This window comes from Fukomys damarensis, unplaced genomic scaffold (assembly GCF_012274545.1).
Source record: "Fukomys damarensis isolate Sample0158 unplaced genomic scaffold, DMR_v1.0_HiC HiC_scaffold_16, whole genome shotgun sequence".
Lineage (NCBI taxonomy): Eukaryota > Metazoa > Chordata > Mammalia > Rodentia > Bathyergidae > Fukomys > Fukomys damarensis.
Window position 1 is genome coordinate 66435474 of NW_022900928.1, and position 22802 is coordinate 66458275.

Genomic DNA, 22802 nt, shown 5'->3' on the forward strand with positions numbered 1-22802 from the left:
TGTTAATGGTAGATCTTTCTTTTTTCTAATGCATTTGATGCTACACAGTTCCCTGAAAGCATTGCTTTGAGTAAATCTCGCTTTTTTTCTTGGTACCAGAATCAAACTCAGGCGCTCAGGAGCTTGGACTTGCGAGGCAGGTGGCGGAACAACTGAGCTAAATCACTGGCCCTCACAACTTTTGACAAGTTGTCTTTTTTCTTCTCTTTTCTGAGACAGGATCTCTCTATGTAGTTCATGTGGCCTTGAACTCACTGTGTAGTGCAGGATGGGCTCAAACTCACAGCGACTGGGCCAGGGAGTTAGTTCAGTGTCTCCACTGCCTGCCTCAAAAACACAAGGACCTGAGTTCCATCCCTGGTAGCAAAAAACAAACAAAAAACAACAAAAAAAACCCCAAAAACCAAATTCACAGCGATCCTCCTGCCTCAGTCTTCCAAGTGCTGGGATTACAGACATGTGCCACCATGCCTAGCAACAAGTTTTTTTTTTTTTTTTTCATTTTCACTTAGCTAAAAATATTTTATTTATTTAGGTACTGGAATTGAACTCAGGGCCTCATGCTTGGCAGGCAGGCACTGCACTGCTGAGCTACATCCCCTAAAAATATTTTTTAAACTCTCTTGATAGTTCTTCCTTTACCTATGTTACTTTGAAGTATCTTGTTTACTTTTCCTATATTTGGGGACTTTCTGGCTATCTCTATTTTATTCATATCTATTTAATCCTATTACTGCCTGAGTGCATGTATTATATGATTTTTGATTTCTTAAAGTTAAGTTTTTTGGGGGGCTGGGGATTTAGTTCAGTGGCACCATGCCTGCCTGGCAAGCACAAGGTCCTGAGTTCGACCCTGGTTGGAAAAAAAAAAATTAAAAAAAAGTGTTTTATAAAGAGGTATTTTATGCATTACATCTCATACATGTAATTAAAATTAGAGTGATCCTAGGGCCAGGAATTTAGCTCAGTGGTGCTGTTCCTGCCTTGCAATCACAAGGTCCTGAGTTCAATCCCCAGTACTGACAACAACAACAGCAACAAAAACACTAAAAGAGTGATCTTAATGCCTGTCCCAGAGTGAATTCCAGTCATGTTCTTCTCCCCAGCACGACAACAGCAAGGACAGCCGGCCATCAGAGGGGGGTATGGGGTGGGGGGTGCATGAGAGCAGGGAATATACTACCGGGAACCTCTGGGACAGGCGTGACTCAGCAACCTGCCAATCGTTCCTGTCAAGTCACACCTAGAGGCTCAGTAGGAGGCACCCAGGCTGAGGTGCATCTCCTTTAAATTCTGAAAGCCTGACCTACTTGGGTGCAGTGCTTTTTACTTTCCTGTCATCTTGGACCCACTTTTCTGTTCCTGCCATATTTTTCTTCACACAGACTTGTTTCCTTGATCAATAAATGTAGCTACTTTTTGCTTGCCATTAGAGGTATACTTTATAATTCTTTGCTTGCCATATGCAAGAGCTTGAAATCTGTCCAATTCATTATTCAGTAACAAACCCTTCCTGGAGAGAGGCAAGGCCAGTGGGCCAGAGTGTGGGGGAGCCCCGAGCCCTGTATTGGGGATGTCATCTCCTCTTGGCCCTAAACCTCCGGAGTCCCCTGGGGAGAAGCGGCTCTGCCCACAGCCCCTGCAATACCCCAAAATGGCCACTGGGTGCCGCCACGGCCCTGGCTGGGCTGCCCTGGGCCCTACAGGGTCAGCCACTTCCCCACCTTCCCTGGCAGGGAGGAGGCCCTGGGGAATCAGGGGGACACCCCATGCCAGCTCACCTTCTCATACATGGCCGACTTTTGTGAATAGACGTCAAAGTTGGTTCGAATCCAATTCTGGGCCAGCTGGAAAGCCACTCCCTGGGTCCGAGGTGAAGATGACTTGGCCAAGCCTAGACCCCAACCCAGGAAGACCTGAATCCCCAGAGCCCCCACCCCAGGCAGAGCAGGCCCAGGCCTTACTGTCCCCAGGGAGGCAAGAGGCCTGGGCTCTAAGACCTCCTCTCTGCTCATAATCCAGCACCTGGCTTTGAGGGAGAGAGGAGGCTGGTCCCACTGGACGGGTGGGGGCAAGAGACAGGAGCCTGCTTGCTGATGGGGTGGGGGCAAGAGACAGGAGCCAGAGAAAGCACTCAGGGCCCTGCGTCCCTGTTCATGCCTCCCCAGTACCAGGGTGGCCGAGTCCTGCACTCTGGCTTTGGGCCCTGGTGGATGCCCCGCTCCTGTCTCCCTACCTCTGATGACCAGGTCCTGCAGAGGGGCCCAGCCATTGGGAAAGTCCCACTGCTGGCCTGTGTTCCGGAGAGAGGTGGGGATCCCATACTGGTAGGTCAGGATCTGGCTGTCCTAGAAGGGTCCAGGCATTGCTGTGACTGTGGGTGGAGCCTGGACAGGGAGCCAGGACCCTGGTCCCTCAAGAAGCCAGCTGTGTCCTCCCTGGCTCTTCTCTCCTTGGCTCTCTGCTGTTCCCTGGCGGCCACAGCCAGACCCGCAGGGTAAGACATCCCACAGAACGGTCTGCATGGCGGCCATGTGATGGACCTGCAAGCCTTTGTACTTGGCAGCCTGGGCATCATCTCCTGGAAGGCACTGCCTTTAGACTGAGAAGGCAGGATCTGCATTTCGGACCTACAGAAAGCACTTCTGAGGTCAGAGGGGAGCATTTGCTTCTCACCCTCACCTCCTCCAGGAAGTCTCCCCAGCCTCTCCTGCCCCACAAAGCTGCCTACCCCTGCCTCCAACGCCACATGGGCAAAGGCTCACTTCCTGCCTGGCTCTCTGCTCTCCTGAGGGGCTGGGTCAGGCCTCTGGCTCAGGGCCAGTAACTGCATGTCTTTGCTGCATGTGGCATGCCCCCTCCTTGAGCTCAGCACCGTGTGGCCTGGCCCCTGCTGCTCAGGCCTCCTGTGCCAGCTTGGTCCCCTCAGGAGCACACATGGTCCTGGTCTGCTGCTCCCTCAAAATGGCTGAGGCAGGCTGAGCTTCCCACTGACGCCGGTGCACCCCCAGAAGTGGTGGGAACGGGCAGAGAGAGGACCTGATGGGCCCCACAGGCCCCACACTGCTCCTGGAGAAGGGATTGGGGTTTGGTCCCTACCTGGACCAGAGACTTGTGGAACAGGCTCTGATCTCCTGGGCCTAGCTTGGTGTTGGCAGCAGGATAGGGGACGAGGAGGAGAGCACCCCCTCACCCACCCAGCTCCTGTCTGGGGTCCTCTGCCCTGTGACAAGCTGGGTGCTGTGGAATCGAGACAGCGTGGAGGTGAGCCAGGTCCCCGGATGCTGGTGTGCAGTGGATGAGGACATGACACTCGGGCTCCCGATGACCAGGTTGTGTTACACAGCTAAGCAGCAGCAGAGGGAACCTGAACTGCTACCTGGCTCTGCTGACCACTCCTGCCTGGAGTGGCGTGTGTTGGGTTGGGTTTTGCAGTGAGAGAGTGTTGGGGGAACCCAGGGTTGGTGGGGTGTCCTAGGCAGGATTGGGCAGGCCAGGGTAGTTTTCCTGGGGACTGAGCAAGGCCTGGTGTGTTTGTTGGGAAGCTCGCAGTAGCTAATGACAAACAAGCCTAAGGAAAGGGGAGTCCTCTTTCCAAACATGACATTTGACAAAACTCTCACCACCAGCCCCTCTGAAGTCCTCATCATAGGCATGCAGGACAAAACCTATGAATTACTCCAGATACATCCTCCCCCTTTTTGGGGGGGAGTACAAGGGGTCAAACTCAAGACCTTGCCTTTTGAGGCCGGCAACAGCACCAACTGAGCTAAATCCTGGTCCTCATCCTCTCTCTTCTGACTCCACAGTTGATCATCACACGTCTTTTTTTTTTTTTTTTTTTCCTTCTGTACCAGGGATTGAACTCAGGACCTTGAACTTGTGAGGCAGGTGGCCAAACCACTGAGCTAAAGCCCTGGCCAATCATCACAAGTCTTAATAGCTCAATCTTCAAAGTATATCCACTCTTGAACCATTTGGAATCATTCCCAGTTCTGCCCCTGGAGCAGAGCGCTTCCTTAGAGCCCTTCTGCCCCTTGGCCTGTTCCCAGCCACAGGGGCCTTGTTCCCAATGCTGGAAAGGTGCCCTAGGGCCTTTGCATTGCAGTTTCCATGCCTGGACTGTTTTCTCCCCTCTTAGCTCAGTGTTGGCTCCTTCCACAATTCTGCTCATATATCACCTCCTCTCAGTTCTTGAATGCCTTTTGCTCATCTGGTTAGGGAGCCACACTGCTGTAAATTGTGCTGCTCTCCCTATTTAGCTGCTGTTTTTACTCTTCTTGCAAGAGATGGTGACAGGTGGGTGGCAACCTGTGAATCAAAATAAATAAATAAATAATATGAACTCTTTTTAAAAAATTTACCCCTCGTTGCCTGCAAATGTGCCGGGTCGGGGTTCAGGCTGAGTCACCAGAGCCATGTGCACACGTAGGGAAGGACTCACAGCTCTGCTCTCAGTGTTTGCGTTTTTGCATTTCTGCACATGTCAGCAATCTTTGCAGAAAGGGTGTGGAGCGTGCACCTGGTGCCCACTGCAGCTGCCCAACCTCTTGTTCGCACCTCAAACACTGTGGCTTCTTCACTCCCCATGGGAACAGAGTAGGGCTGGGGAGTGGCACCCGCCAGGCCCACAGTACTGGTCGCTCCCTTCCAGGCTGGGAGCTCCACTGCCACAGCCCACACCAGCAAAATCAGGTGCCAGCTGTGACCACACTTCGAGTCACACTGCTCTTCTGCCACACGGGCCCCGCAATCCCTGGGATTCACAGTGCTCCTGAATCTGCAGGAGAGACGTGAAATCAGAACAGGGACCTGGCTGAAGACATGGCTACCCTGTCACAAGTCCCTCAGCTTTCTAGGTCGTTTGGAGGCTTGGTTCTCAGCAGTTGCAAACTCAAATTCTGATGATCAAGTGTGTCAAATATGTTGGGGATAAGGAATTCAGTGGTGCCAGGGGTGCTGAGTGGTGGGGAACTGTGTCTTGGGGAGTGGTGGAGACCGGGACCACTTGGAAACAATCCTGTGTCATCGGGCCTTGGCTGCAGAAGAAGTCACCGAAGGGCATGTGGTGCCTTATTTGCAGCAGCTTCTGGAAATCCAGTCTAGGTATAATCTCCTCATTTTCCACTGTCTAGAATTCTGACTACAAACCCGAGAGGGATTCCTGCACGTGTGCACCGTATGTGGGGTTAGGAAGGCACCTCCCCTCTCCCGCAGTGCACAGGGGCCTGTCCTGGAACACGACCTCAGCCTGAAATGTTCACTGAGTCATTGGGGCCCCTTTAAACTGATACACTGTCTATATACTGATAACATTAATAGGTAGCCATCTCTTACAAAGGTAGAAGAGAAAAATAATGCTGTTATACTTAGAAAAAAATCTACAGGGTAGAATAAATGGTTGATAATAAGCATAATGTTCTGTTTATTTTTCTCTGGATTTGGATGAGGCCTCAGCCCCAAGGACCCAGTTCCAGGCCACCCTTGGGGTTTGTTTGTCTGTGCCCTGCTCCTCCAAGGCTCGCCCTGAGCTTGTCTTAAGTACCTTTCTCATCACATTTACAAGCAGACCCATCATTGATGGGAAAGGCAGAACACTGAAATATTTACTCAGCCTTGCAGGCTACTCTGGGAAGGGCTGAGAAGGGCCACAGAACATGGCTTTTCCTTATCTGCAGTAGTGCAGCCCCAATGCCAGGTACACCCATTCAGCAAAGGCTCCCAGCCTTGCTGGGTCCACTGTCAGGGCTCCCCATCCCTTTTGCCATACTAGGGATTGAACCCAAAGCCTTCACACTGAGCTACATCCCCAGCCCTTTTTTTATTTTGAGACGGGATCTCACTAAGTCATTAAATTGGCTAGGCTGGGTTCAAATTTGCAATCCTCCTGCCTCAGCCTCTCAGTGGTGAGGGTTACAGGCTTGCCCTGTGTCACCATGCCTGACTAGGGGAGTGTCTCCTGCTCTCCATTCCGAATAATTTCTCTGAAGCAGTTTCCTTCTCAGGATCGCAATGCAAAAGGTGAGACAGAAGTTGATTTTCCAGGATCCTTGCTGGGGGCCAGGGACCCCGTTCTGGGAAGCAGGATGTAAGCAGAAGTTCTTCAGAGGAGGTCCTGGGAAATCTTTTCAAAGAGGAGACTCACAGAACTCCACGCCCCCCAGCACAGGTGAAAACATGATGCTGCAGAAGTCACCTTGCAACCAGGTCTCAGTGACCCTCGTGGCCTCTGAGTCACCACAGCCCTGGACTCCTACTGTGTGAGACAAATTCCTACAGCATTTCAGACCACAGTCACATCACAGCTCGAAGGCGTCTCTCACCGATGCCCTTTTGAGGAGGAGCTCTTGTCCTCTTCCTGAGAGGCCTGCTTGTGACTACATTTTCCTTATCCTCACATTTCCAGCCAGGTTCCAAAGGCCCGGCCTAACCTCCACCCAGTTCTAGGTGCAGGAGCGGGGGTAAAAGATGAGGAGCATCAGTAGCGTGTGGTCCACACAGGACCAAGGACCTACACACTTGGATCCAAACTCTCATCTGTGCAGTGAGCTGAGGAAACCAGTTTCAGGCGCTGACTTCACCAGCCCCTCAGCAAACAGCTCTGGTGGGATCAGAACAGCGAGGCCGGACACTGCTGCTGCGCCTTCCAGCTCCTGCAACGCCGGTTTTCAGGACCCCTGACTACGTGTCTGCTCACAGCCCTTTGTGAGGCTGCCGCCCACATGTGCCCTGTGCATCCTCCTGTGTCTTGCTGTAAGTAGCTGATGTAAAAATTATCTGGAAACTTAAAAAGTACACCAACCTGTGCAGTTTCGCCGCATGTTGCCAGGAGGGCAAGGCCCAGCCTCCTGAGAGGCAGAGCACTGGTTGGTGGGCTCTGACTGACCCGAGGAGCCCTGGTAGGAAGAGCCCGCTGCACATTCTCTCAGAATAGCTGTGCACCTGCAGGCAGTCGGTTTCTACCGTGGTGAGAAATAGCGAAAAAAAAAAAAAACCAAAAAAACGCAGAGAACAAGCCCATCTTTACTGAGACAGTCATTTACTACTGTGAAACTGCTACAGTCTGATGCCTCCCACTCACTGTCCCGTCAGTGTCACCTGCCACTGCAGAAACATGGGTCTCGGGGACACCTGTGCTGAGGGCCTGCCAGCCCCGCCCCAAACTGCTGCAAAGGTCTCAGATGCAGGCCTTGATTCAGCCATACTTGGTCCCCAAGCCTACAGGGGAGCTGTGTGACTTCTCTGCACCTGGGTCTACTCATTTGCAAAATGGGGACAACAACAGTCCCCTTGGAAGGTGGCTGAGAGTTGGCAATGGTAGGTTACAGGCACATGGATGGGCAGCCGAGGGCAGTGCTTGTTTGATTCATGGGTTGAGATGACCCAGCTGACTCCATTTTGGCAGCTGTAATCCATAGGGATAAAAGCAGGCCCCTCCGAGGCCTTGCCAGGGTCTGATGGGAGGGGTGCCTCTTTGTCAGTGCCCCCAGGGCTGCTCCTCCAGGACACCAGGGTCCTGCCTGGGTGGCACTTCCACAAGGTCAGGCCATCCTGATGGTCAGGGAAACAATGACCAGCCTCAAAATAACAGAATGGCCCTGTGTCCTGCTGGAGCCTCACCGACGAGAAGGACAAGGTCTGCTCAGAGGACACTCATGGCCTCAGGGGCATTTGGCTCAGCAAGGGGGTGGAGACCCTTGTCAGAAACGTGGGGGTGCATACGTGAGGCTAAATTTGATCCCCAGCACTAAAAACAAAAGGAAAGAAGGAAGGAAGGAAGAATTCTAGTGTGGGGACACACGACTGTAATCCTAGCTACTTGGGAGGCCAAGGCAGGAGGATCTCAAGTTCAAAGCCAGACTGGGCAACTTCTTAAGCTCCTGCCTCAAAATAAGATGTAAAAAAAGGGCTATGGATGTAGCTCAGCAATGCCTGGGTTCAACCCCCACCCCCAGCCACAGGTGGTGAATTCATTGATTACAGGGTGTGGGGGGGATGGTCTTCGTTTTTGTTACTAAAACAGTTTCTCTAGAGGCTGGGTAATTTACACCAGAAAAGCGGTTTATTTTGGCTCATGGCTCTGAAGGCTGGAAAGTCCATACCTGGTGAGGGCCTTCTTGCTGGAATGACTCTGCAGAGTTCTGAGACAGCTCAGGATGCCATAGGGTGCATCTGAGGGACAGGGCCCCAGGGAGTGGAGGCTGCTGCAGGCCCAGGACAGCAGGAACGTGTTTCCTGTCTCTGGGCGGATGTGGTTGGTCTGAGCTGTGCTGACTGGGCTGCAGCTAGTTGTGGCATTTCTTTCTTTTTCTTTTCTTTATTTTAATGTGATACAAATAGGTATTAATAAAGCAAATATAAAAAACACTCTTCTTCCATAAGAAAATTTCATAAAATAATTAGAAAATAACAACAATTAATATATGGTGTATCATGATTTTAAAAGAATGGCCACTATGTTACTGAAGTACAAATCATAGACAAAAAAAAAAAAAAAAGCCTTTCTCTTACAAAGAAGAAACAAAAGGACAAAACTTTCTTTCAATGAACAAAGGAAACTAGTAGAATAAATGAAACAAATTAACTTTTATCTTAAAGTATTTCTGCAACAACGGAACAGATAATTTGGGGAATCATTTCTATTAATAGAACCTATTATCTAAGTTCTCTTTTGACCTTCATATACATACAGTAAAACCTTGGACTGCAAGAAACTTGTTCTGCGAGTATTCCATGAAATAAGCAAGTATTTCTCATAAATTTTAACTTGATAAACAATGAGCAGTGTCTAAGTAGGTGAGGCTAAACGTCACAGGATCACAACTGAGCCAGTGGTTCTCCCCTCCACCTCTCTGCCGGTTGTAGGTGACCTGACGGGCTCTCAACAGCAAGAGGTTATGGAGGGCATCTCTGCAGGGGAGGTGGAGAAAAGGCAGAGGAATCTCTCGCTTCCAGTGAGACTAGGGAGCTGTGTACAATGTGGGGAGCAGTGCAAAATTTCGTAGAAAAACACCACCCAAATGAGGCTGTACCCGTGTGCAGCAAGGTCACCTTTCTGCAAAACCCTCAAAAGGAGGTAAAAGCAAGTGTCACTGGGTAGCTTCTTTGTTAAAGTTGCAGGAAAATAAATAATAACGTCAAGTCAGGCTTTGTGATGCCCCCTTGCCTTGCCTTTGTTGCTCAGAATGCTTTTGCTATTCTGGGTCTCCTCTGGTTCCAAATGAATTTCAGGATGGTTTTCTCTAATTCTGTGAGAAATGCTATTGATATTTTGATTGGAATTGCATTAAATCTCTAACAATTTTAGAAGTATGGCCATTTTCACTATATTGGTTCTTCCTACCCAAGAACAAGGGATGTCTTTCAGTTTTTTGATAGCTTCTTCAGTTTCCTTTTTCAGAGTACTGTAGTTTTCCACGCAAAGCTCTTTTACTTTCTTTATTAGATTGATTCCTAGGTATTTTATTTTTTTGGATGCTATTGTGAAAGGTGTTGTTTCCCTAATTTCCCTTTCTCTCTCTCTCTTTTTTTTTTTTTTGAGAGAGTCTCTCATTGTGTAGTCCAGAATGGCCTTGAATCCATGATATAGCCCGGACCTGCCTCAAACTCTCAGTAATCTTCCTGCCTCAGCTTCCCAAGTGCTATGATTCCAGGTGTGTGCCACCATGCCCGGCTATGTTTCCCTAATTCATTTCTCATTGAGTTTGTTATTTGTATACAGGAATGCTACTGATTTTTGAGTGTTGATTTTGTATCCAGCTATGCTACTGAATTTAGTTATTAAATCTAGAAGTCTTTTTGTGGAGTTTTTGGAGTCTTCTACATAGAGTATCATGTCATCTGCAAATAAGGATAATTTAACTTCCAAGGGCCGGGGATTTAGCTTAGTGGTTCTGCTGCCTGCCTTGCAAGCACAAGGACCTGAGTTCGATCTCTGGTACCAAAACAAAAAAAAGAAAGAAAAGAAAAAGAAATAAAGATAATTTAACTTCTTTCTTTGCTATCCTAATTCCTTTTATTTTGTTCTCTTGTCTAATTGCTCTGGCTAATATTTCCAGAACTATATTGAACAAGAGTGGTGACAGTGGACATCCTTGTCTTGTTCCTGATTGATTTTAGAGTGAAATTTTTCAGTTTTTGTCTAGTAGATGGCTTTTATCAGATTGAGATAAAGACCGTCTATTCCATTTTTCTGTAGTCTTAATCATGAATGGGTGTTGGGCTTTGTCAAATGCTTTTTCTGCATCTATTGAGATGATCACATGGCTTTTGACTTTGGGGTATTACATTTATTGATTTGTGTATATTGAACCACCCTTCAGCACCTTGCTTGTCCCTGAGGCTGTCTTGAATCCTGCAGCCCCTCTTAAACTCTTCCAGGTAGACACCAGCCAAGTCACAGCTGAGCCCTCCTAGCTGGTCCTGGATAGTGAGAATCTTGAGCAAGGTACTTGTTTTAAATTGGTAGTTTATTATGCAGAAATAGGTAAGAGAACTCTGCCAAGTGTTATTTTCAGGAAGTTTGGATTCTTGGGCAAGATTTTCTTTTGTGTATTTTGAATTTGAATTTTACTGTATTCTGTCTTCTTTTGATGCTGTCCAGATTTCTGCTTCCTGGTTGTTTTCCTTTGCAGGTGACCTGTCAGGGAACTTTTTTTTTTTTTTTTTTGTACTGGGAATTGAACTCAGGAACTTATACTTGCAAAGCAGGCAGTGGAACCACTGAGCTAAATCCCCGGCCCTAGGGAACTTTTATAATCTTTGTGCTCAGTGTTCTGCCATCTCTGAAATCTGTCCAATACAGGCTTATTTATATTTGTTCTGCAGAGAAATTGTGTCACCTCCTTCTCCTTCTTTTCGTTCTACAAATACGTTTTGAGGGTCTCATATATGCTAAGTACATTCCAGGTAACGGAAAGGAGAAAGCCTCTGTCTTTGTGAGCTTATTCTTTAGTCAGGAGAGAGCCTGAGACTGGAGCAGAGCTAAGATGTGCAGAGGGCAGGTTCTGAGGGCCTGGTGGAAACCTGCAGGGTGCCCCACCTGGAGGACCATACCTGCCTGTCCTCAGAGGTATTAGCAGCAACGGGCCCATCAGCAATAATGGACTGTTTGGCTTAGGAATAATGGGTTTTTATGCCATGTATCCAGCTGGATTTAGACATCCTTTCTCTGAGCAATTTTGCAATCATATCTTCATTTAATACATTTTAATTAGATAACATTTAAAGTGTTTAGCACTGCTTCAAAAAAGATTTAAGGTGACTTTAAAAGATATAAAACACAAGATAACATAATTTAAACTGAGCATGGTGTCATACACCCATAATCCCAGTACTTGGGAGGCTGAAGCAGAGGATCGCTGAGTTTGAGGCCAGCTTGGGCTACACAGTGAGTTCAAGGCCAATCTGAACTACACAGTGAGACCCTGTCTCAAAAAACAAAACAAAACAAACAAAAAAGATGACCTAACTTTAAAAAATAATAAAAATTATTATGGGGGAAAAATTAACTGTGGGGATGGGGATTTAGCTCAGTGGCACAGTGCCTGCCTCACAAGCACAAGGTCCTGAGTTTGATCCCTGGTACCAAAAAGAACCCACCCCGCCAAAAAACAAATTAGCTGAGCCTGACGACAAGTGCTTATAGTCTCAGTTGCTAAGGAGGCTGAGGCAGGAGTATTACTTGAGCTCAAACGTTTAAGACTAACATCAGAGAAGAGAAAGAGAAAGAAAGAAAGAAAAAGAAAGTGAGAAAGAGAGAAAGAAGGGGAAAGGAGGTGGAAGAGGGAGGAGTCAGAGGAGAGGATGAAGAGGAAGTGAAAGATAAAGAAGTAAAAAAATAAGAAATAAGAGGAAGCCTTGGGCAAAAGGAGGGCAGGGAAAGGAGGAGGAGAGCAAGAGAAGGCCAAGCATTACTCTTATTGTGTTTCCTCAATCCTGAAACATTCTAAACCAGTCTCTTCTAATTTTTAAAATTTTTATCAGTATACATTTGCAGCGTGTAATGATTGCGTTCGTCGTGGGGAGTTGGTTCACGGACATCACACGTCTCGTTTCTCTTCACTTCCCCACCCTCTCCCCCTTCACCTTCCCCCAGTTCCCCACCCCTTCTATTTGTGTTGAATCATTTACTGAACTTTACAGTTTAGTCGTCACAGCTTTCATTTCTGGAAGTTCTATTGCGCTCTGTTTTCTATGCAGCCATGCTTTGTTTAGGGATGGGGTTGCTTTGCCATGGTTCGACCATCACGGAGAGAGCACCGCAAGCTGAGGTGCCGTCCTGGTACTAGGCAATGGAGTCTCATGGACACCTTCACACACGCAGTCTGCGGTTGGCTGTAACACTGTTAGGCAGCCATGGCCTTGCATGCCCATCCCAGATGTTTTATTCTTTTATTTAGTGAATTAAAATTTTTTTGTGGTGCCGAGGATAGAACCCAGGGCCTTGTGCGTGCTAAATAAGTACTCTACCATTGAGCGAGGTCCTCCAGACCCTATTCTTTTCTTCTGCTTTCAATTCTTTATGTAAACATAGACATTTAATTATATCTATTTAATAATATCTTTACAGTCATTATATAACATTTGTGTTTTGCCATTTGTTCTTTCAGGTATTTTTTTCTATCAAGATCCCATTTTTTAAGTAAAAAATGAGATGACACATTATTTCATAACCGGTGCTCAAGTAACAAAGTAACCTCTATGTAAGTTTCTAGATGCCCTGTGACAAATTACCACATAGTAGTTTTACGTGACACACATTGTCTCTCTGTAGGTTAGAAATTGAGCATAATTTACTGGATTCTCTGTTTCAGGGCCACTAGGCTGCCGTCCAGATTCTGGCTGGAGATGTAGCCTTGTCAGAAGTGGAACTGAAGAAGCCTCGCAGCTGAGGTACCTCAGGTGATTGGCAGAATTCGTCTCCCAGGGCTGTGGGACGAGATCAAGGGCTCCCGTTCTTACGCTGTCAGCCAGGCATGGCACCCAGCACTGGGACACCTCGAGCAGTTCCTTGCTTCCTTACCACGTGGCCTGCAGCTCACAGAAGCTTATTCTCTAAGCCAACTTCGGGGGGAGCAGCTGACTCTCTCAGCAGGGCTTCCCCCTCTTTCAAAACCTTCCACCTGATTTCCTCGGGCCCAACCATGATAATCTTCCTTTAGATTATTTCAGATCTTAATTCCACCTGCAAAACTCCTTTACCTTTTCGTAGTCTATTGGCTGAGAGCAAGTCACAGGTCCCACGCTTAGGGAAGGGGATTACATGGGGCGTGGGTACCAGGGAGTAGGGTCCACGGGGGCCCTAGGTCTCTCTACCGCCGGCTTATCTTTCCATGTCACCATGCACCCTACCACCATACAAAGTTGTTGTTTTCCACCATACAATGTTAATGCCTCCTTGCATTCTAGTATGTGGCTGTATCATAATTTATTTAACTGGTTATCTATCACTGAACACTGAATAAGCATAGATATTTAAATTTATTCCTTTCTTTTTCTGCTGTAAACAATGCTGGACAGAATACCTTTGTACATATGTCTTTATGCACAATAGTATTATTGACTTAGAATAAACTCTTAGACATCAAATCCCAGGGTCAAAGAATTCACAAAGCTTTCCTCTCTGCCTCTCCTCCTCCCCTTTCCTCTCCATTTTTCTGTTGTGAAGTGGATCATATTCTGGGCCTTACACAGCAAGTGCCTACCACTGAGCTGCCGTCTCAGCCAATGGAGGCCTTGACACAATTAAATTGTCATTTAACAAGCAAACAGACAAACAAAAACAAATCAAATAAGTACTCCCTGTTCCCCAAATGACTTGAAGATATGCCCATTCCAAAACCTATGCACTGATGTTTACAGCAGCTTTATTTATAACTGCCCAAAGCTGGAAGTCATCAAGGTGTCCTTCAGTCAGTGAATGGATAAATGAATTGTGAAACTTCCAGAAAATGGACCATTAACTGGCATTAAAAAGAAATGTGCCAGGGCCAGAGATTTAGCTCAGTGGTTCTGCTGCCTGCTTTGTAAGCGTAAGGTCCCAAGTTCAGTCCCTGGTACCAAAAAACAAAAAACAAAAACTTCATTAAAAAGGAAATGAGCCATCAACCAATAAATACATTAAGAAATACTCAACATCACTGGCCAGTTAAAACAACATGGCGATTCCATCTTACCCCAGAAAGAATGGCCATCATCAAGAAATCAAATAAACAGCTGTTCCTTGGACAAACGTCTACTATCTAGAATATGTAAAGAACTCAAAAAATCAGACCTCCCAAATACAAAGACCCAATTAAAAAATGGCCATCTGAAATAAACAGACATTTCTCAGACAAAGAAGTAAAAGCAGCAAATAAACATATGAATAAATGTTCAACATCACCGGTCATTTGAGAGATGCAGTTAAAACAACACTGAGATTCTACCTCACCCCAGGAAGAATGGCTGCTAATAAGAAATCAACCAGTAACAAATGCTGGCAGGGATGTGGGGAGAAAGGAACCCTTCTCCATTGTTGGTGGGAGTGCAGACCGGTGCAACCACTGTGGAAATTAATATGGAGATACCTCAAAGAACTAGGACTAGAGGTTCCATTTGACCCAGCTATTCCCTTGCTGGGTATCTTCCCAAAAGAATTAAAAGAATCATATCACAGCGATATATGCTCACCTACGTTTATAGCGGCACAGTTTGTATTAGCTAAAACTTGGAAACAGCCCAACTGCTCATCAACTGGAGACAGGATAAAGATTTTTTTTTTTAAATAAAATGAAGTATTCCTTGGCCATAAAGAATGAGAAACTAGAGACATTTATAGCTAAGTGGATGCGTTGAGGCCATACTCTTAAGTGAAATTAACACACATGTGTAAATATCGAATAGTTTCTCTGGTGTGATAAACTAAAAGTGTAAATGAGGATCAAAATGTATAATTGATGTTGTGTAATAGGAAGAAAAGATCTGGAGGTGTAGGGAAAGTAGGAGAGGTAGGGGAAAGGTAAGAAGGGGAAAGAAAAAAGTAAGAGAAAAGGAAAAAAAAATGGAAACAAAGTCTTTGTAAATAGGGAAGGGTAGTGTTATGTTTCGGGTTTTGGTCCTGCCAGTAGGTGTGTAGTGGTATTTTATTATTGCCCCAATTTCCATCTCCCTGATGAGGTGTGACATGGAATACCTTTTCATATTCTTTGCTGTCTAGATCTCTGTGGCCCATTTTTTTGTGTGTGGCGGGGGTCTAACTCAGGACTCATGCTTGGCAGGCAAGTGCTGTGCTGCTGAGCGAAATCCTCGGCCCATCTTTGGCCCATTTTAAAAATTAGGTTGCTTATTTTCTTCTTGCAAGTTTTAAGAGTTCTTCTTATATTTTGTTTTGTTTGTTTGTTTTTGGTACCAGGGATTGAACTTGGGTCCTTGTGTTTGCCAGGTAGATGGTGGAACCACTGAACTAAATCCCCAGCCCATCTTCATCTATTTTAGATAGCAATTGTTTACTAGATGTGTCATTTACAAATATTTTCTTCCAGTATGGGATTGTCTTTTTTTGTTCTTAGCATTGTCTTTTTTGTTTGTTTGTTTGTTTTGAGACAGGGTCTCACTATGTAGTTGAGGCTGACCTGAAACTCACTATGCAGCCCAGGCTGGTCTCGAACTCACAGCAATCCTCCTGCCTCAGCCTCCCGAGTGCTGGGATTATAGGTGTGTGCCACCACGCCTGGCCTTATCATTGTCTTTTACAGAAATAATGAAGCCCAATTTATCAATTATTTTTTCATGCATCAAACTTTTAGTCTTGTAACTAAAAAGTTTTATAGGGCTGGGGATTTAGCTCAGCGGTTCTGCCGCCTGCCTTGCAAGTGCAAAGTCTCAAGTTCGATCCCCGGTACCAAAAAAAAAAAGTTTTATCAGGTGGATGAGGAGACACATACCTGCAATCTCAAATTACTTGGGAAGCTGCAGTGGGAGGATCAATCATACGTTCTAGACAGCCTGGGAAACTTAGCAAAATTCTGTCTCAAAATAAAAAAAATAAGAAAGGACAGAGATGTAGCTCAGTGGCAAAGCACCCTGGGTTCACTTCCCAGGAATACAAAAAAAAAGTCATGAAATTCAAGTCATTTAGTTTTTCTCCTATGTTTTCTTCTAGGAGTTTATAGCTTTGTGTTTTACATTTAGATCTATGGTCCATTCTGATTTAATGTTTGTGAAAAGTTAAGGTCTGTGTCTAAATTAGTTTTCTTTCTCTCTTTTTGCGGTACTGGGGATTGAACTCAGCATCTCGTGCTTGCAAGGCAGGCATGGTGCCACTGAGCTACATCCCCAGCCCTAACTTCATTTTCTTGCATGTGGTTTGTTGGCTTTGCTTCTTTGTTAAAGACCAGTTGACTGCTCATACGGGTCTGTTTCTAGGCTCTGTTTTCTGTTCCACTGACGTATCTGTCTATTCTTTGGCAATACTACACTGCCTTGATTCCTGTAGCTTTGTGCTAAATCTTAAAGTCAGATATGTCAGTCCTCCAGGTTGTTCTTCAAAATTGTCATGGTGTTTGGTCTTTCGCTGCTCCATACAAACTTCAGAATTAGTTTGTCAACATCCGCAAAATAACCTTTTCTGGGGTTTTAATTTGGGATTCCACTGAATCAATCGCTCAAGTCAGGGAGGACTGACATCGTGACAGTATTGAGTCTTCTTATCCGTGAACAGGGACGAGAACGCAGTTTCCACTCACGCACGTGTCCTCACGAATCTGTCTCTCCAGTCTCGGAGGCTGCATTTTGACCTGGGTTCCCTTCTCTAATGGCTCTAAACCAAGAAGAGTTGTTTTTTTCAATCTGTCAAGCTTTTCACTTATTGTTAGGAGACAGTGTGACTTGGGAGCTTCTTACATGTGAAATTAAAACCCTGCTCTGTATTTTTCTTCATAGTTTTATTGAGGTTTAATTGACCAAAAAGATACTGTATATATTTAAAGTACGCAGTTTGGTAAATTTCAACCTGTGTGTTCTCCTATAAAACCATCATCACAATCAAGAAAGTGAACATATCTCATCCAGAATTTTCCTCATGTACCTTTATATCCTCCACTTACCTCCACCTTCCCCCTACAACAAACCACTGGTCTACTCTGTGTTCCTATATGAGTTTGTATTTTCCAGAATTTTATGTTTTAATAGGGAATTATGTACCATTTTCTTCTAACTTCTTTCAATCATCACAATTATTCTGAGATTCATTTATGTCCTTTCATGTGTCAACAACTCACCAATTTTTATTGCTGAACAGTGGCCCACTGTGTGGGTAAACCTGTTACAGTTATCTATTTTCCTGCTGTGGGGTATTTGGATCCATAAGAGAGGTGAGGACACAGGACAAACTATTGCCCCAACATTGAGGAGACAGGTGAATACGGGGGTACCTAGGTTTGTGTGACAGGCCTTGACCCTTGGGAGTGAGACTACTCCAAGTGGCTGGCAGACAGGCCCATTCCATCCATAATCGGCCTCCTCCTAGCCCACAGGTCACCAACCCCTGTCAGGTCTTCAAAAAAACAGATGCTGGTATTCCAGAATCTAGGCCATCCCCATGGCTTAGAGGGTGGGGAGTTATTGAGTCTATTGAGGACTGTCAGGTTTCCTTGGAATAAATTCTTCTGTTGTGTCTTCGCCTTTTTTTGATGTGTCTTCTTGACAATCCTGTTTCTCAGAAGTTTCTGCTTTTAGCCAGATACAGAAGCTATGGGAATACTTCATTTTGCATTTGTTGACTCCCATTTGCCTCCAGGTCAAAATGAGCTTTATGCCAAAGTGACATATTTGAGGATGGTATAACTGAATTTCCTACAAGTTCCACCTCCCAAATCTTGTGTTGGCCAACTCTGATCCCGAAGCAAAGAGAGAAGGGGGTTCTGGGAAAGGTAATTTTAGCCTTAGCTAAGTTACATCGCTACAGATCCACCAAAGGAGAACTTTACAAGAGATCTTATGAAATGAACTTTCAGAGTGGCTAAGAGGACAAATTACAAGCCACCACATTTTAGTACCTGTTGACCTGGCATTCAATCACATCTATTTTAAAGCCATGTCTAACTTCCAAATAAGGACAACAGCCAATTCATGCTTCTGATGAACACATGCCATGGTCCATCAAAAATTTAGAAGCATTTTAAACTTCTCCACAGAAGAGGATACCAACTCCTACATGTCACTCTATCTTCATATGATGAAGTCTCTTCTAGCTCAGTTAAAATCCTCTTTGACTAAACAGTTAATCTCCATTAATTTATCCTGTCTTTATTGATAGAACGTTGATTTGGAGAATGGAAGGGGAGAGAAAGAGATAAATTGGTTAATAAATGAAATAAGGAAGAAATACTCAGAACTAGTCTACAACTGGTTGTGTGGTCATAAATGCACTTCTAATATCCATTCCACATTTTCTTTGTTTTCTGTAAACACTTGTTAATACTGATTCCTCATCTATTGGAATGACCTCAAACTTCCTTCCTGAAGAGTCAGGGCTGCTAGTACTTTGCCTACCCAGAGTTGTTGGGTTTTTTTTTTTCTCATTAATTTTCATCATATTATATGGCAGCCCCACAGGGTCTTCCGTAGCCTCATTCTGTTGTCACAACTCAATTTCACTTTTCAAATCAGAATTACCATGATACAGTACTTCACCTGTGGGTTCATTAGCTTAAGAAGTCCAAAGTATACAGGGGGTAGCCGCAATTTACTGAAACTCCTGCTGAGCTCCTTGGTGGAGGCCTCCCTCCCTTGGAAGAAGACCTCAGGACCTGCACCACAGCCCAAAGTTACCTTATGGCTTGATGAGCCAAGAAATACACAGTTCATAACTAGCAGTTTCAGGTCATATATTAAGTTGGTAATTGTTACGGTTTATGGTTTATACCTAGATGTCCTCCCAAAGCCTCATGTGCTCATAGATGAGGTTTTGAAAGGTGACTGAATTATGGGAGCCCTATAGCTAATGTTAGGAGGTGGGGGTCTCGTCAGAAGAGTGCGGGGCATGACCCAGAGGACATTATCTCCATCCCCTGCTCCTTTCTGTGATTCCTGGCCACCATGATGTGAGCAGCTTTCCTCCTCTAGTCCCTTTCACCATGCCTTCTTGCTTGGCAGCTAGCCAACTGTGGATTAAAAATGTGAACCAAAATAAACCTTGCTTCTTTTAAGTAGCAGGTGTGAGGTATTGTCAAGTGATCAAGAATTCGGGCTCTCCCAAGGCCTGACAGCAAGTCAAAAATTGTGCCTTAAGAGGCAGTTACCTGCAGAGACTGGTAGAACTATCTTTCAAAATCCTCAAGGTCTGCATTGTCGTTTGCCTGCAGGAGCCTGGCAAAGTATAAAGCAGCCTCATTTACCACAGACACTTTGAGATCATGGATCTGCTCATTCATAAGACCCAACCTACGATACAGCTCAAACCTGTTGCAGGGCTTGTTCTTGTTCTGGGCTGTGCTCAAAACTGGCAGCAATTTAGATTCCTCAGTGAACAGGTTCAAATAGAGCAAAGTAAAAATTAATTCCAAAATCCAAAGAAGTCTTTTAGGCACTATCTTTTCTTAGTGGCAAAAGGTGTCAGGTGCAGTAATTTGTCCTTCACTTAAGGATGTTGCAACATGTCTCTGTCCATTGGAACCCCGGAAAGGGGTGTGGTGTGTGTGTGTGTGTGTGTGTGTGTGTGTGTGTGTGTCCTATTTCCTGTTCTCTGATATGCTTGAGTCTTACTAAAGCACCCATGCTAGGTACTGCATTCTGTTCTGCATGCCCATGATAGTGGGCCAGCATATCCCAGACTGCAGAGGTGAATAAAAGCTGTGCAGACCAGTTAGAACAGAGCCCTGACATCAGATGAAGTTGGATTGCTGGGCCTGTCAGAACCCAAACTAAACTACTTTTGGCTGTCACTACTATCAGGTCTTGAGGAAAAAAGCTTATGCCAATAGCTATATACCAGGTGGCAGGCGATATGTTGATTTGCTTTGCAAAAAAAATTTCACAAAAAGCAACTACTTCTGGAACAGCAGTTACGAATTGCTTCCTGATTATAATTCACTGCCACTCTCCATGTCCTCTGCACAAACCAAATACTGCATTGAATGGAGATATGGTAGGAACCCTCAACCCTGCAACTCAAGTCTTTACTGACAGCATTAATTTCCTCCATCTTTTTGGGAAATGTGGTAGCGTTGCTTTTAGTTTACTGTTTTGGTAATTAGAAGCAGTTGTAGTTGCCTCCATGTAGCCTTTTTAGGTAGCATCTATATACCTCAGGCTGGCCTTGAACTTGCAGCAATCCTCCTGCCTCAGCCTCCTGAGTGCTGGGATTACAGGCATGCACTGCCATACCTAGCTTGCAAGGTAATCTTTTGGCGGGGGGCAGATACTGGAGATCGAACTCTGGCCCGTGCCCTTGCTTGCAGGGTGGGCAGCAGAACCACTGAACCAGATCCGCAGCCCAAGGCAATCTTGACAGAGGGAATTGGAGGAACCCAAACTCTGATTAGATACTAGAGTACCTTCCACTTTCCTGATTTTCCGTGGTTGAATCCCTTCTGAGAAAACCCAAATGAAAGCCAGGCAGAGGAAGTGCTGTGACCTACATAGGTCAAAAGTCTGGACAGAGAGCTGAGAACAGACCTGGGGAGGAAACACATCCCCATACACCATGTCCCACAATTAGCTGATAGGAAACAAAACTGGGTCTAGGAAGACTCTCCTACAGTATCTCCAAGGAAATGTGACCTTGCACCAGACTGTGCAGGGACATTGAGTTCACATGCATTCTTTGCCCCTCAGGCTGACCATATCTCCAGAGATGGTGTATACAAAGGAAAATCTGGAAGCATGTTACTTAATCGGACTTTTCCATGCTCTAGCTTTAAAACTCTGGAAATAAAAGTGTACAGGAACTAAATTCTAATGTTTTTAAGACATTAGTTGTTCCACCTCACTTAATTGGCAACAATACTTAAAACATTTTATTATTTATTTTTTTGGTGTTGAGTCAGGGTCTTGCTATACAATTCAGACTGGCTTTCAACTCCCTTTGTAGCCCAAGCTGGCTTTGAACTCAGTGATCTTCCTCCTCAGCCTCAAGTGCTGGGATTATAGGCACGCACAACCATGGCCAGCTGAAAACTGCATACCAATCTTTGGCATAGCACTTACAGCTATTTGCTGAACTTAATTAGCCAAGGTCATAGATTCTACCGTTTTTCTCAGCAAGTTTGTTAACCTTTACATTTGTGTGAAGAAACAGGGATCTCAGTGTCCGGGCTTGCCAGGCTCAAAACAACCTCCTGCCTCAGCCCTTGAAGCAGGTGGGACTCCAGGCATGCATCATTACACCTTGTAAGGCACAAACTTAAAGACATTTTTGTAATTTGGATGTCCAGTTAGTTGTTCCAAGACTACTGGTTGAAAACTATCCTTCCTCCATTGAATTGTCTTTGCAACTGTTAAAATCATTACGTGTATGCCTATTTTTTGGCTTTTTACAATACCCAAGTCTTATCTTGTTGCCAAAACCACATTGTTCTTGACTACGGTAACCTTAGTTGTGTCTTCAAATTAGGCAGTCTCCAATTCTGTCCTCTTACAAAGTTAAGGCATGCTGGGATTAGTTGAAAATGGTTCTGGTTTTATAGATCAAACTGTGAAACACTTATGTATTATAAATACAGTTCTTTCTTTCGGTGGAGTGCTCAGGACAATGTGTGGAGGCTTCGGTATCTCACTCTCTTCATTTGGGTGTTCTGACTTCTCATCAGTGTTTTTGTAGTCTTGTAATAAATGACCGTGAGTGAATTTAGCTTTACACCTGATAACAATTTTGGGAGGTAATGAATCTCTCAACGTATTGTAGACCATCCCTCCCTCCTAAATGACTTAGTTTTCTATTTGGCTAAGAAAACCAACAGGACAAAGTGGTAAGTAGGCCATTTAGGATAGATGAACACTCAACATTTTACTCAACTTGGCGCACAAGAATAATGTTGAGAATGCCTGTTTCACTATGTGAATAATGCTTTCAAACTCAGATTCCTAAACACAACCTATTCTTAAAAGACATACAGCACACACACATTTGGAGTTCCAGTGGGCTTTTATTGAGATAAATTAACAAAAATCAAGATTTTTCCAACCGTCTTTTTTGAACCTTATAAAACTCAGCAGACTCTGGTCCACGTACACGAACATACAACATAACACATCCCAACAAAAACAGAGCTCCACTGGAACACTTGCCAATTAACAGAAAGCCAATTTTCTCTTTTCCTAAATGTTTTCAAATTTTTGAGTTCCCACTATTATCTTCTCAGTGGAACTGGTCCCTTGTGGCTAGGGACATTGGAATTTTCTCCCATTTTTAATGAACAAAAATTACATTTTTAAAAGTTTTTGTTTCAAAAAAGGGAAAAGACTTTGTTTTCTCCAGGCACCCCTCCCCAACAACCACTGGTTAAAATACAGGAGCCTGTATCTTAACAACCCAGCCCTACCCCTCCCTTGTCCTGCTCAGTATCGGCTACTGGAGAATTTAAATACACTTCTGTTGGAATCTATCAGCTGTGGAGGGGCAGAGACCAGGTGCCAGGTTACCTCCCTCTGACCTCATGAACTGTGACAACCTTTGGACACTTAACTCTTTACCCTAAAGATGAGTTTTAAGATCAAAGAAGAGTTTAGATTTTTCCTTTGGAGTCAAAAAACAAAACACCCCCCCCAACATTTTATGACTATAAATTACAAGGGTCAGTAAAGTCCACCTTAGTTCACCA